General features: G+C 47.2%; 4 non-coding genes across 4 annotated transcripts; all 4 read left to right on the top strand.

Moving 5' to 3' along the window:
* The first annotated feature begins 7,524 nt into the window (after window positions 1-7,524).
* On the top strand, window positions 7,525-7,595 carry TRNAG-CCC (transfer RNA glycine (anticodon CCC)). The gene has a single exon. It is a non-coding gene; the product is annotated as a tRNA-Gly (tRNA).
* Window positions 7,596-8,412: 817 nt separating this feature from the next.
* Window positions 8,413-8,483, top strand: TRNAG-CCC (transfer RNA glycine (anticodon CCC)). The gene has a single exon. It is a non-coding gene; the product is annotated as a tRNA-Gly (tRNA).
* Window positions 8,484-9,302: 819 nt separating this feature from the next.
* On the top strand, window positions 9,303-9,373 carry TRNAG-CCC (transfer RNA glycine (anticodon CCC)). The gene has a single exon. It is a non-coding gene; the product is annotated as a tRNA-Gly (tRNA).
* Window positions 9,374-10,193: 820 nt separating this feature from the next.
* TRNAG-CCC (transfer RNA glycine (anticodon CCC)) lies at window positions 10,194-10,264 on the top strand. The gene has a single exon. It is a non-coding gene; the product is annotated as a tRNA-Gly (tRNA).
* Window positions 10,265-13,734: the final 3,470 nt, after the last annotated feature.

Raw genomic sequence — 13,734 nt, 5'->3', positions numbered from 1 at the left:
AAAGATTGGTAGAAAAACAGTGCATTTTTGCTTGAAGGTGATGAAAGATGTCAGAAAGCAGTGGCTGAGGCTTGAGCCATAAGATAAATGGCCCACAAACACTAGTAGTGTAGGGGTATCATGCAAGATTCCCATTCTTGCGAACCGGGTTCAAGTCCCGGCTAGCGCAGAATAGCACTTTTATACGTCTTCAGTCAAAAGAAGCAAGGAAATGCATTTCCACTTGATAACATTTCCAAAGTCTTATCTCTTGCAGGTGTAGCTATCATGTGCCACACTTTCCCGAACCTAAAGCAAAAGCTTATGCAGGTTGAACGATTTTTTCCTTCTAAACAATGCACGGTGCCTGCCTGTCCTGCTAATCCTCTGCCTTCCAATACTTTTAGCCATAGACCCTGATCAAACATGCAGATCAGATTTTCTGACTACAGTTGGACTAGATTAGCCACATGTTTCAGGTGCGGGACTCAGAAACTACTGGTGCTAAAAAGATCAGCTGGATGTAAGATAACCTACATTATTTTTTGTAAAAAATCAATATGTTAGCCTCCGTATCCCTCTCAATTTACGTTTCCATTAAACCAAACAGAGCCAGGAGCTTCTATGTGACATCTACACTGAATGTACACAGCAAACTACTGTTTTTCTTACTGCACAATTTTCTAAATGAGCTGGATAGGCTACATTTATGTAAGGCTCTTACAAATAGCTTGATCTGTAGAGATAGCTACCTAGAGCGATTCAACATGGTGAAAATGTTAGCAGCTAAAGTGTAGCAATTGTGAAAATTAAATTAAAATAAGCTTGCATTGCCTTTCCTTTAAGTGATATACTCCAAAAGATGTCTTCAGAAAGTTTTTTGAGAATTTCACCTTGGCCAGCATGCTTAGAAAGATTGGTAGAAAAACAGTGCATTTTTGCTTGATGATGATGAAAGATGTCAGAAAGCAGTGGCTGAGGCTTGAGCCATAAGATAAACGGCCCACAAGCACTAGTAGTGTAGGGGTATCATGCAAGATTCCCATTCTTGCGAACCGGGTTCAAGTCCTGGCTAGCGCAGAATAGTACTTTTATACGTCTTCAGTCAAAAGAAGCAAGGAAATGCATTTCCACTTGACAACATTTCCAAAGTCTTATCTCTTGCAGGTGTAGCTATCATGATCCACACTTTCCCGAACCTAAAGCAAAAGTGTAACGGTCGGGTGACGGAGCTGTCACCACCGACCCGGGGTCCCACCTAGGGGGCGTGCGGCTCCAACGGATAGTCTGATTCGAGCCGGGTCATACACTGGGGGTCACGTACAGGTTTAGGGGATCAGGCAGGTGGATGGTCTAATGCAAGCCGGGTCATACACAGGAGGTCAAGTTCAGGTTTGGGGGATCAGGCAGGAGGATGGTCTAATGCAAGCCGGGTCATACACAGGAGGTCAAGTTCAGGTTTGTCACAGTGACTAACTAGCACCCTCAGAGCTGCAGATGGACGTACAACACAGTGACTAGCTAGGAGCACTCAATAATAGCAATAACTGAGGTACAATACAGAGCAGGCTGATACACAGCCTATTGCCAGCAAACACACGCTATAACCGGCGTGCAGCCGCGGACCGGAAGTGCCTATATACCCTCCGTCCGCGTCATTTCCGGGTCGCCTGCCGCTTGGACGCATAAATAGTACGCGTGTACGTACGCGTCTGACGTACGTCCGTACGCGTCCGCCCCATGCGTCCTTTGGGACGCATGCGTCCGTCCATCTTTCCTGGAGATGCGGCCGTGGAGCGCAACCCGGAAGTGCCTGGATCCCCACGGCTGGGCGGGCCAGGCTGTCCCATTACACTACCCCCCCCTGAGGAGTGACCTCTGGGCACTCTATTTTCGGTTTGTGGGGAAACTTAGTGTGAAACTCCCGGACCAACTCCCGGGCATGTACCTGGCGTGCCGGGACCCACCGTCGTTCCTCTGGCCCGTATCCCTTCCACTCGATTAAATATTGCAACGAGTTTCTAACTTTCCTTGAATCCAAAACTCTCTCCACCTCGAATTCAGTCTCTCCCTGTACAGTTACAGGAGGTGGGGGGGTGGCGGAGGTTCGGAAATCTTTCGCTGATTTAAGTAGTGAAACATGGAACGAATTTCCCACTTTTAATGAATCAGGTAACTTGACCCTGTAAGCGACGTTGTTAATTCGCTTTAAAATAGGAAATGGCCCAATGAACCGTGGACCCAACTTAGGTGTTGGTTGTTTCAAAGGAATGTTCTTTGTTGACACCCACGCTAGATCCCCTGGACTGAACACTGGTTCCAGAGACCTAAACCTGTCCGAGAAGTGTTTCTGCTTCCTAGTGGCCCTTTCCAAGTTCTCCCGAACTTTGCCCCATACCTCAGCCATGTGACTCACCCAGTCCTCCACCATAGGAGAATCGGAAGGCGGTCCCGACAAGGGAGAGAATTTTGGATTCGTACCCATGACCACCTGGAATGGCGACATGCCCGTAGATGAACTCACCGCGTTGTTTATGGCGAATTCTGCAAATGGTAAGTAGGACGCCCATTCCCCTTGATTACTAGCCACATAACACCGTAGGTACTGTTCCAAGTTCTGGTTTACTCTCTCAGTCTGGCCATTCGTCTCGGGGTGGAACCCAGAGGAAAATGACAGTGTAATACCCAAGCGAGAACAAAACGAACGCCAGAACTGAGAGACAAACTGGACCCCCCGATCTGACACAATTCTCTCCGGAGCCCCATGGAGACGAAAGATGTTAGAAATAAACAGATCAGCCAGTTCTTTAGCAGAAGGTAATTTATTCAAGGGAATGAAGTGGGACATCTTACTAAAGCGGTCAACCACGACCCAGATGACCGTGCACCCTTTGGAGACAGGTAAATCTACCACAAAATCCATGGATATGTCCGTCCAGGGCTGGGAAGGGATTGGGAGTGACTGGAGATACCCGCTTGGGGCCGTGCGGGACACTTTACTGCGGGCACAAACGGGACAAGAACCAACGTAAGCCTTCACATCTCATGATAGGGAGGGCCACCACACCCAGCGGGCTAGGAGTTCATGGGTTTTTGCTTTTCCTGGATGACCCACAGTTTTACTGTCGTGGAACTGTTGCAGGACCTTGAACCTCCACTGAGGTGGCACGGAGATGCAATCAGCAGGCTTCCCCGGAGGAGCATCACCTTGAAGAGAAGACAGAAGGCACATGAGATCTTCCTCAAGGAAGGGGTTAGTTGCAGCAGCTGAAATACAATGTGCAGGCACTATCGATTCGGGGATCTGATTTTCAGGGGCTTCCGGGCTGAAACATCGTGACAAGGCATCCGCCTTCACGTTCTTCGAGCCTGGTTTGTATGTGATGGTAAATCTGAATCTGGAAAAGAATAACGCCCACCGGGCCTGCCTTGGGCTTAATCTTTTCGCCGACTCGATGTACTCTAGATTTTTGTGATCTGTGTAGTGTGTACACCGTAACTGGGTATGCTGACCCCTCTAGCCACTGCCTCCATTCCTCCAGAGCCCATTTTACCCCTAACAACTCTCGATTCCCGATGTCGTAATTCCGCTCAGCGGAAGAGAATTTCCTTGAGAGGAAAGCACAGGGATGCAACTCCTCGGGAGTACCTGCATATTGCGAGAGGACCACACCTACACCAAGCTCGGAAGCGTCCACTTCAACAATAAAGGCTCGAGTAATGTCTGGGTGTACCAGGACAGGAGCAGAGCAAAAGGCCTCCTTCAAGGTCTTGAAGGCAAGTTGGGCCTGAGGAGTCCATCGGGTGGGATCGGCCCCTTTCTTGGTTAAATCCGTTAGGGGCGCCACTTTGAGGGAGAACCCTCGAATAAACCTCCTATAAAAGTTGGTGAACCCCAGGAACCTTTGTAGGCCCTTCAAAGTGCCCGGTTGTGGCCAGTTGATGACCGCCGAAACCTTTGCCGGGTCCATGGTTAGGCCCGAACTGGAGATGATATACCCCAGGAATGGTATTTGAGATACCTCAAAGGCACATTTCTCGAGCTTGGCGTACAACCGGTTCTCTCTCAGTTTCTGCAGGACGGCTCGAACATGATCCCGGTGCTCTGCGAGAGTTGGGGAGTAAATCAGAATGTCATCCAGGTAAACTATGACAAACCTCCCCAGAAAATCCCGAAAGACGTCGTTCACAAACTCCTGGAAGACTGCAGGAGCATTACAAAGGCCGAAGGGCATCACCAAATACTCGTAATGCCCATCATGAGTATTAAATGCAGTCTTCCATTCGTCGCCCTGGCGGATACGGATGAGGTTGTAGGCCCCCCTCAGATCCAACTTGGAGAACACCTGTGCCCCCGAGACTTGTGCAAATAGATTGTCTATTAGGGGTAGCGGATAACGTTTTTTCACCGTTATCTGGTTCAGTCCCCTGTAATCAATGCAGGGTCGGAGACCCCCGTCCTTCTTCTCTACGAAAAAGAAGCCCGCTCCGGCCGGAGAAGTAGATGGCCGGAGGAACCCCTTTTCCAAATTCTCCTGGATGTATTCCCTCATGGCCACCCTCTCTGGCCCTGTGAAGCTATACAGATGCCCCCGCGGAGGCATAGTTCCAGGTAATAGATCGATCGGGCAGTCATACGGCCGGTGCGGGGATAACTCATCTGCGGCCCGCGGGGAGAACACATCCGCAAACTGTCGATAGGCTTCCGGCACCTGCTGCAGATTCAGTTGTGTACTGAGCAGGGGCAGAGCCGTTAGACAGTTCTTGTGACAGGAGTCAGACCATCTGACTAGCTGCCCCGATCGCCAATCCAGAGTGGGATTGTGCTGTCTTAACCAGGGTAATCCTAGCACCAACGGGGTAGAGGGCATCTTCAATAAGAAGAAAGTGATCTTCTCTGCATGCAGAACCCCTACGTTTAAATGCAGCTCGGGAGTTACCGCTACCGGTGTCACCAGTTGCAAGGGAGAGTCATCGATGGCGGTAACCTGTATGGGTCTAGTCAAGGGCAAGGACGGAATGTTCAACCTCCTGGCCAAGTCTACATCCAAGAAATTCCCTGCAGCCCCGCTATCCACAAAGGCTTGCCCCGTGACCTCTTTGCCCTGCCAAACCAGAGAGAACGGTAGTAGAAACCGTGGTTCTTTTGGAGGAATTACCTGCCCGCCTAGATGAACTTCCTCAGATCCACCTAGGCTTTGAAGTTTCCCGACTTCTTCTCCGGACAGGTTCGGACCATGTGGCCCGCTCCTCCACAGTAGAGGCAAAGACCCTGGGTCCGTCTCCGGGATCTTTCCGCAGGGGAGAGCTTGGAGGAACCGATCTGCATGGGTTCCTCAGCGTCTCCAGGAGGAGTCGCTGTTTCCACCGGCACAGGAGTCGCAGCAGCAGCTCCACTGCGTTCCAGTCGTCTTTGGCGTAACCGCCGGTCCACCCTAATGGTGAGGGTAATGGCCTCATCCAGTGTGGCGGGAGGCGGGTAATTAATCAGGTGGTCCTTCACTGTTTCCGTCAACCCATGTATGAACTGGTCTAACAGGGCGGGGTCATTCCACTGGGAGACCACGGACCATCTCCTAAATTCTGAGGCATAGATCTCCGCAGTGTTTTTTCCTTGCCGGAGACCTCGGAGTTTGTGTGCAGCGGTGGTAGTGACAACTGGGTCAGAGTAGAGGATGCTCATGGCCTGGAAGAACTCCTCCACTGAGGTGAGGGCTGGATGCCCCTGAGGGAGGCTGAACGCCCATGCCTGCGGATCCCCCTGAAGCAGGGAGATCACCAAAGCTACCCTTTGCGCCTCGGACCCTGTGGCTTTGGGCCTCACATAGAAGTACATGCGGCAGGAGTTCATAAAGTTGTTGAAGGAACCCCGATCTCCAGAGAATTTCTCAGGAAGGGGAAGCTTGGGCTCCTGGGAGCGCTCCTCATGAGGATGCTCTACCGGTGCGGGAGCAACTGGTTCGACCCGCGGAGCGACAGGTGCATGCCCTTCCATGTCAATGGCCATATCAAGAGGAGTGGCCGCAGCTTGCGCTTGTATTGCGGCCTGTGCGGCTGCTTGGGCTTGTGCCTGGGCTTGGGCAGCAGCCTGCGCCTGGACTATCGGGGTAACCATGTCGGCTAGGCCCTTGATCGCGTCGGCCAACTGGTCTATCTGCCGTTGCATATCCTCCATGTTATAGATAAGTAATGTTTTTGGCCGGTTATAATGTAACGGTCGGGTGACGGAGCTGTCACCACCGACCCGGGGTCCCACCTAGGGGGCGTGCGGCTCCAACGGATAGTCTGATTCGAGCCGGGTCATACACTGGGGGTCACGTACAGGTTTGGGGGATCAGGCAGGTGGATGGTCTAATGCAAGCCGGGTCATACACAGGAGGTCAAGTTCAGGTTTGGGGGATCAGGCAGGAGGATGGTCTAATGCAAGCCGGGTCATACACAGGAGGTCAAGTTCAGGTTTGTCACAGTGACTAACTAGCACCCTCAGAGCTGCAGATGGACGTACAACACAGTGACTAGCTAGGAGCACTCAATAATAGCAATAACTGAGGTACAATACAGAGCAGGCTGATACACAGCCTATTGCCAGCAAACACAGGCTATAACCGGCGTGCAGCCGCGGACCGGAAGTGCCTATATACCCTCCGTCTGCGTCATTTCCGGGTCGCCTGCCGCTTGGACGCATAAATAGTACGCGTGTACGTACGCGTCTGACGTACGTCCGTACGCGTCCGCCCCATGCGTCCTTTGGGACGCATGCGTCCGTCCATCTTTCCTGGAGATGCGGCCGTGGAGCGCAACCCGGAAGTGCCTGGATCCCCGCGGCTGCGCGGGCCAGGCTGTCCCATTACAAAAAGCTTATGCAGGTTGAACTATTTTTTCCTTCTAAACAATGCACGGTGCCTGCCTGTCCTTCTAATCCTCTGCCTTCCAATACTTTTAGCCATAGACCCTGATCAAACATGCAGATCAGATTTTCTGACTACAGTTGGACTAGATTAGCCACATGTTTCAGGTGCGGGACTCAGAAACTACTGGTGCTAAAAAGATCAGCTGGATGTAAGATAACCTACATTATTTTTTGTAAAAAATCAATATGTTAGCCTCCGTATCCCTCTCAATTTAGGTTTCCATTAAACCAAACAGAGCCAGGAGCTTCTATGTGACATCTACACTGAATGTACACAGCAAACTACTGTTTTTCTTACTGCACAATTTTCTAAATGAGCTGGATAGGCTACATTTATGTAAGGCTCTTACAAATAGCTTGATCTGTAGAGATAGCTACCTAGAGCGATTCAACGTGGTGAAAATGTTAGCAGCTAAAGTGTAGCAATTGTGAAAATTAAATTAAAATAAGCTTGCATTGCCTTTCCTTTAAGTGAAATACTCCAAAAGATGTCTTCAGAAAGTTTTTTGAGAATTTCAACTTGGCCAGCATGCTTAGACAGATTGGTAGAAAAACAGTGCATTTTTGCTTTATGATGATGAAAAATGTCAGAAAGCAGTGGCTGAGGCTTGAGCCATAAGATAAAATGCCCACAAGCGCTAGTAGTGTAGGGGTATCATGCAAGATTCCCATTCTTGCGACCCGGGTTCGAGTCCCGGCTAGCGCAGAATAGCACTTTTATACGTCTTCAGTCAAAAGAAGCAAGGAAATGCATTTCCACTTGATAACATTTCCAAAGTCTTATCTCTTGCAGGTGTAGCTATCATGTGCCACACTTTCCCGAACCTAAAGCAAAAGCTTATGCAGGTTGAACAATTTTTTCCTTCTAAACAATGCACGGTGCCTGCCTGTCCTGCTAATCCTCTGCCTTCCAATACTTTTAGCCATAGACCCTGATCAAACATGCAGATCAGATTTTCTGACTACAGTTGGACTAGATTAGCCACATGTTTCAGGTGCGGGACTCAGAAACTACTGGTGCTAAAAAGATCAGCTGGATGTAAGATAACCTACATTATTTTTTGTAAAAAATCAATGTTAGCCTCCGTATCCCTCTCAGTTTAGGTTTCCATTAAACCAAACAGAGCCAGGAGCTTCTATGTGACATCTACACTGAATGTACACAGCAAACTACTGTTTTTCTTACTGCACAATTTTCTAAATGAGCTGGATAGGCTACATTTATGTAAGGCTCTTACAAATAGCTTGATCTGTAGAGATAGATACCTAGAGCGATTCAACGTGGTGAAAATGTTAGCAGCTAAAGTGTAGCAATTGTGAAAATTATATTAAAATAAGCTTGCATTGCCTTTCCTTTAAGTGATATACTCCAAAAGATGTCTTCAGAAAGTTTTTTGAGAATTTCAACTTGGCCAGCATGCTTAGACAGATTGGTAGAAAAACAGTGCATTTTTGCTTGATGATGATGAAAAATGTCAGAAAGCAGTGGCTGAGGCTTGAGCCATAAGATAAAACGCCCACAAGCGCTAGTAGTGTAGGGGTATCATGCAAGATTCCCATTCTTGCGACCCGGGTTCAAGTCCCGGCTAGTGCAGAATAGCACTTTTATACGTCTTCAGTCAAAAGAAGCAAGGAAATGCATTTCCACTTGATAACATTTCCAAAGTCTTATCTCTTGCAGGTGTAGCTATCATGTGTCACACTTTCCCGAACCTAAAGCAAAAGCTTATGCAGGTTGAACTATTTTTTCCTTCTAAACAATGCACGGTGCCTGCCTGTCCTGCTAATCCTCTGCCTTCCAATACTTTTAGCCATAGACCCTGATCAAACATGCAGATCAGATTTTCTGACTACAGTTGGACTAGATTAGCCACATGTTTCAGGTGCGGGACTCAGAAACTACTGGTGCTAAAAAGATCAGCTGGATGTAAGATAACCTACATTATTTTTTGTAAAAAATCAATATGTTAGCCTCCGTATCCCTCTCAATTTAGGTTTCCATTAAACCAAACAGAGCCAGGAGCTTCTATGTGACATCTACACTGAATGTACACAGCAAACTACTGTTTTTCTTACTGCACAATTTTCTAAATGAGCTGGATAGGCTACATTTATGTAAGGCTCTTACAAATAGCTTGATCTGTAGAGATAGCTACCTAGAGCGATTCAACGTGGTGAAAATGTTAGCAGCTAAAGTGTAGCAATTGTGAAAATTAAATTAAAATAAGCTTGCATTGCCTTTCCTTTAAGTGATATACTCCAAAAGATGTCTTCAGAAAGTTTTTTGAGAATTTCAACTTGGCCAGCATGCTTAGACAGATTGGTAGAAAAACAGTGCATTTTTGCTTGATGATGATGAAAAATGTCAGAAAGCAGTGGCTGAGGCTTGAGCCATAAGATAAAATGCCCACAAGCGCTAGTAGTGTAGGGGTATCATGCAAGATTCCCATTCTTGTGACCCGGGTTCAAGTCCCGGCTAGTGCAGAATAGCACTTTTATACGTCTTCAGTCAAAAAAAGCAAGGAAATGCATTTCCACTTGATAACATTTCCAAAGTCTTATCTCTTGCAGGTGTAGCTATCATGTGTCACACTTTCCCGAACCTAAAGCAAAAGCTTATGCAGGTTGAACTATTTTTTCCTTCTAAACAATGCACGGTGCCTGCCTGTCCTGCTAATCCTCTGCCTTCCAATACTTTTAGCCATAGACCCTGATCAAACATGCAGATCAGATTTTCTGACTACAGTTGGACTAGATTAGCCACATGTTTCAGGTGCGGGACTCAGAAACTACTGGTGCTAAAAAGATCAGCTGGATGTAAGATAACCTAGATTATTTTTTGTAAAAAATCAATATGTTAGCTTCCGTATCCCTCTCAATTTAGGTTTCCATTAAACCAAACAGAGCCAGGAGCTTCTATGTGACATCTACACTGAATGTACACAGCAAACTACTGTTTTTCTTACTGCACAATTTTCTAAATGAGCTGGATAGGCTACATTTATGTAAGGCTCTTACAAATAGCTTGATCTGTAGAGATAGCTACCTAGAGCGATTCAACGTGGTGAAAATGTTAGCAGCTAAAGTGTAGCAATTGTGAAAATTAAATTAAAATAAGCTTGCATTGCCTTTCCTTTAAGTGATATACTCCAAAAGATGTCTTCAGAAAGTTTTTTTGAGAATTTCAACTTGGCCAGCATGCTTAGACAGATTGGTAGAAAAACAGTGCATTTTTGCTTGATGATGATGAAAAATGTCAGAAAGCAGTGGCTGAGGCTTGAGCCATAAGATAAAATGCCCACAAGCGCTAGTAGTGTAGGGGTATCATGCAAGATTCCCATTCTTGCGACCCGGGTTCGAGTCCCGGCTAGCGCAGAATAGCACTTTTATACGTCTTCAGTCAAAAGAAGCAAGGAAATGCATTTCCACTTGATAACATTTCCAAAGTCTTATCTCTTGCAGGTGTAGCTATCATGTGCCACACTTTCCCGAACCTAGAGCAAAAGCTTATGCAGGTTGAACTATTTTTTCCTTCTAAACAATGCACGGTGCCTGCCTGTCCTGCTAATCCTCTGCCTTCCAATACTTTTAGCCATAGACCCTGATCAAACATGCAGATCAGATTTTCTGACTACAGTTGGACTAGATTAGCCACATGTTTCAGGTGCGGGACTCAGAAACTACTGGTGCTAAAAAGATCAGCTGGATGTAAGATAACCTACATTATTTTTTGTAAAAAATCAATGTTAGCCTCCGTATCCCTCTCAGTTTAGGTTTCCATTAAACCAAACAGAGCCAGGAGCTTCTATGTGACATCTACACTGAATGTACACAGCAAACTACTGTTTTTCTTACTGCACAATTTTCTAAATAGGCTGGATAGGCTACATTTATGTAAGGCTCTTACAAATAGCTTGATCTGTAGAGATAGCTACCTAGAGCGATTCAACGTGGTGAAAATGTTAGCAGCTAAAGTGTAGCAATTGTGAAAATTAAATTAAAATAAGCTTGCATTGCCTTTCCTTTAAGTGATATACTCCAAAAGATGTCTTCAGAAAGTTTTTTGAGAATTTCAACTTGGCCAGCATGCTTAGCAGAAAATGGTATACTTACCTAACGGTAATTTTCCTTTCCCCATGGATCCATGGCAGCACTACGGGTAATTGGCCCCACCCTCATTACCCCATAGGACCTCATGTGTATAAATGTCTGACCATCCCCCTTCCAGGTGTCTTTGTAACTAGTAACTCACCGAAACAGGGTGGGAACCCTATGCTGCCATGGATCCATGGGGAAAGGAAAATTACCGTTAGGTAAGTATACAATTTTCTGCTTTCCCCAAGTCTCCATGGCAGCACTACGAGAACTAACTAGACACTCAAAGAAACGGGAGGGAGACTGTTGCAGGTGAAAACACACGAAGTAACTTTAATCACGTATTTTTAGTCTAACTTAGATTCGAAGGCAGAAGACAGTACTGCCTTTCCAAACTCTGCAGCTGCAGAAGCATGTATATCAACACGGTAATGAGAGATAAAGGTATCTATCTTAGTCCAATTTGCTGCCTGGCAGACTCTTTCTGGCGCCACCTTTGCCTGCGCTGCCCATGACGATGCGACACTTCTAGTCGAGTGGGCCGTTATTGCGCTAGGGGGAGTCTTGTCTGTGGCTAGATATGCTCTCCGTATGATACGTATGAGCCAAGCCGAAATAGTTCTAGAGGAAACAGCCTGCCCCTTCCTATACCCTGAATGGTTTATGAACAGTCTCTCTGTCTTCCTGAAGGCTTCCGTTGCCTGAATATATGCTTTTAGAGAGTTGGCTATATCTAAAGGATGTAGGGCTTCGTTGTCTTCCTCTCTGAATACTGGTAAACACCATTCCTGGTTCAGGTGATAGGATGTTGAAACCTTTGGTAAAAATCCTTGTACCGGTCGTAAGATTACTTTATCCGGGAAGAACTGTATGTGAGGCTCCCTACAGCTTAGTGCCTGGATTTCAGACACCCTCCTTGCGGATGCGATAGCAATTAGAAAAACCGTCTTTAACGTAAGGTCTTCTAATGAGCAGGTTTCTGGAGGATAGAAAGGAGCTTTTGACAGGATACCAAGAACCAGCGGTAGATCCCATTGGGCAAAGACTGGCTTTACGGGTGGCCGAATTTTCATGACTGCCGCCACAAATTGTTTTGTTAGAGGGTGTAGTGCCCACCTGTGCCCTGTGAAGGCCGAGATTGCTGAGATCTGGACCTTGATCGAATAGCTGGATAGGTTCTTATCCACCCCCGTCTGAAGGAACGATAGGATCTGATGTATCAAAGGCTGTAGTGGGTCGAAATTGTGGTCTTTGGCATAGTCCGAGAATATTTTCCAAATTCTCTGGTAAGTTCGATTAGTAGAATAACTTCTGGATTTCAGTAGAGTATCTATCACGGAATTATCGCATCCCAGTTCTTTTAGTTTCCTCCTCTCAACCTGTAGGCCGTCAAGTTCAGCCGAGATGGGTTGGGATGATACAGCGGGCCTTGTGAAAGAAGGTCCTCTGATGTTGGTAACTTTATCGGCTGGCCGATCATCATCTGAAGAATCATAGGGTACCAAGGCCGCCTGGGCCAGCCTGGTAGGATTGCTATTAAGGTAACTTTCTCCGTTCTGAGCCTCAGCAGGAGACGGAGAATGAGAGGCACCGGCGGATACACATATGCCAGCTGGAAATTCCACGGTACTGTTAGTGCGTCCACATTCTCCGCTTCCGGCTCGACATAGCGGCTGAAGTACCTCGCACACTTCCTGTTGTGTTTCGTCGCCATAAGATCTACCTGTGGCTCGCCCCATTGTGAACAGATCATGTTGAAAATTTTGTAATTCAACGACCACTCGTTGTTGGATATAAGGGTACGACTCAGGTAGTCCGGGACTGTGTTGTGAATACCCGGAATGTGGACTGCCGTCAGAGCTTGTAGGTTGTGGAGAGCAAACTTGAAAATCCTTTCCGCCTCCCTCAGCAAGGAAGGACTGCGCGTGCCACCCTGGTTGCGGACGTAGGCAACTGCTGTCACGTTGTCCATTCTCAGAGTCACTGAGCAATTCTTTATTTGGTGGCGAAAATGAAGAAGAGCGCAGTAAGCAGCTCTCAACTCCAGTCTGTTGGCTGGCCAATGTCTCATGTGAGGAGGCCATTGAGCCTGGGCTATCTGAGTCCCACATGTCGCTCCCCAACCGGAGGTACTGGCATCTGTGGCTATCAGGAGTTGTTGTAAAGGAGTCAGAGGGAGAGATTTCTTGAGGTTGGTGTCTGAGAGCCACCAACTTAGATCCTTCTTCATGATGGGGGTTATCAGTATAGTCTGAGACATCGTTATGCCATCCCACTGCCTCAGGAACCCCTGTTGCAAACTCCGCATGTGCCAGCGTGTCCAGGGGACCATGGGTATAGTTGCGGACATTGTCCCCAAAACCCTCAGACACTCTCTCGCTTGTAACTGATGGGATAAGGCAACTCGAAGCACTCTCTGTTTTATCACTGCTATTTTCTCCTGCGGTAGACACACCTCGTTTCGGTCTGTGCGGAATCTTGCTCCTAGATAGACTAAGTCTTTTGTGGGTTGCAGTTGGCTTTTGTGGAAATTTATCCGCCAGCCAAACTCCGTCAATGTGCGGATCAGGACTTCTCTGTGTTTCAGTCTCTGTTCCCTTGACTCTCCCAACAGTAGAATGTCGTCAAGATAGTGAAATGCACGTATCCCCTGCTGTCTCAGTATCGCAATAATCTCTACCAGAACCTTTGTAAATGTTCTTGGTGCCGTATTTATGCCGAAAGGAAGGCACACAAACTGAAAATGCTGT

This window comes from Hyperolius riggenbachi, chromosome 10 (assembly GCF_040937935.1).
Source record: "Hyperolius riggenbachi isolate aHypRig1 chromosome 10, aHypRig1.pri, whole genome shotgun sequence".
In the NCBI taxonomy this organism is placed as follows: Eukaryota; Metazoa; Chordata; class Amphibia; order Anura; family Hyperoliidae; genus Hyperolius; species Hyperolius riggenbachi.
Note: the sequence above shows the minus strand (reverse complement) of the source record. Positions and strands in the feature narration are given on the sequence as shown.